The following is a 2,011-nucleotide window of genomic DNA, read 5'->3' as shown; positions in this document are numbered from 1 at the left end:
GGCTACTGGAGTGTGAGGGATCTGCTGCATCTGATTTAGGAAGCAGGGGAGGCATTGGTTTAACATCTGATCCAATGATCTTGTGAAATAAATGAGGATTACAGAGAGGGGTCACTGGCCTTGGTGTGTTAGCAGCATTTCAGGCTGAAGGTTCAAGGCCATTTGTTCTGAGGTTCTTAATGTCCAAGACCTTCAAAGTTGTCACATAAATTGATAGGGTTGTTAAGAAGATGATTTATGATATGTTGGCCTTCATTATTCAGGGGATTGAGTTCAAAAACCATGAGGAAATGTTGCAGCTCTGTAAATCCCTCGTTAGACCACCCTTGGAGTATTACGCTCACCTCATTATTAGAAGGATGTGGAAGCTTTAGAGAGAGTGCAGAGGAAATTTATCTGGATTAGAGAGCATGTCTATGTCTATTGAGGATAGATTAAGTAAGCTCGGGTTTTTCTCTTTGGAGTGGAGGAGGGTGAGAGGTGACTCGATAGAGATGTACAAGATGACAAGATGCAAAGACTGAGTGCACAGCCAGAAGCTTTTTTCCCAGGGTGGAAATGGCAAATATGAGAAGGCATAATTTTAAGGTGATTGGGGGAATGTCTAGGGGGGATGTTATAGTTAAGTTTTTTACATAGAGTGTGGTGAGTGTGTGGAACACCCTGCCAGGGATAATGGTAGAGGCAGATACATTAGAAGTATTTAAGAAACTCTTGCTGTTCAGTTGTCGAGTCCAACTCTTCGTGACCTCACGGACCATAGGATTCTCATGGTGAGATGCGAAGTAGATTACCAGGCCTTGCTGGGTTTGAACTCAGGATCATCTGCCTTGAAGTCCAGTGCTGATACCACTACACCACCAGCCGGCCCAAGAAACTCTTAGGTAGTCTCATAAAGAGGAGCGCTATGTGGGAGGGAAGGGTAAGATTGCTTTTAGAGTAGGTTAAAAGGTCAGCAAAATATCATCTTCTGAAGGGCCTGTACTGTACTGTGATGGTCTGTGTTCTATATTGGATGTTCTGAGCCAGGGAATTTGGACCTAAGGGCTGTGACTCCGTCTCCAAAACAGGTGGGATTTCTTCTCCTTTCCTGGGCAGGATTCAGGGGTGGAGAGGGATTGGATGGATTTCCAGGGCTCCAGGCAGCAGTTAAGCATGCTGAATGTGCAGAGAGCAACCACCACGTGTTTCAGGAACACATGTGTGATCTGAGTTAATTGCAGTGATTTACCATCCGTATTTTAAATGCCATAGTTACCACAGCTTTCAGACACAATAACACAATGGTCAAACAAGTCAACTGTGCCACAAGCTTAGCATAAATATCCATACATCTGGTTTATACTGTATCCCGATCCCAGGAGAGAGAGAAATACATTGCCAAACAGCTGGGATCCCTTACCCCGATGCTCAGCAGTGTGAATGAAATATTAAGTATTATTACTGAATTAAATTAGTTGATCTGGAATATCTTCCACCACCATTGCAAATGTTCCTATAATGATCTGCCTCCTTTTCAAGCAGTGATATTATTTTAAATCTTTTTATTTGCACAGTTTGTGTTGTTTTGCGCATTGGACGCGCGTTGGTCTTTGGAGTTTTTCATTGATTGCGTTGTATCTTTCTGTTCTGCTGTGAATGCCTGCAAGAAAATGAATCTCAGGGTAGCACGTGGTGACATAGCCATAGTTTGATAATAAATTTATTTTGAACTTTGAAAATAAATTGCATTGTTTATTCTGGCACCGTACACTAAATTGTTTAATCTAAGACTTGTAATGAAAGATTCATCCATCCTGAGCAAGTGTGTAGGCTTTCTCTATGAAATTTAAAAATTACTGCTCTATGTTCTCCCTGCCCTAGTCCATCAGCTTCATTTGTAAAGGTGACTGCAATTTTAGGGTTAAAAAGAAACTTTATCAGAGTACATATATTAGGCTGCCTTAATAAAATCCAGCAAACAGGCTCAGCCAATCTGATGCAGTGTAACAATGGTGTGAGTGAGGCTGCA

This window comes from Hemitrygon akajei, chromosome 10, assembly GCF_048418815.1.
Source record: "Hemitrygon akajei chromosome 10, sHemAka1.3, whole genome shotgun sequence".
Classification (NCBI taxonomy): Eukaryota; Metazoa; Chordata; class Chondrichthyes; order Myliobatiformes; family Dasyatidae; genus Hemitrygon; species Hemitrygon akajei.
Note: the sequence above shows the minus strand (reverse complement) of the source record.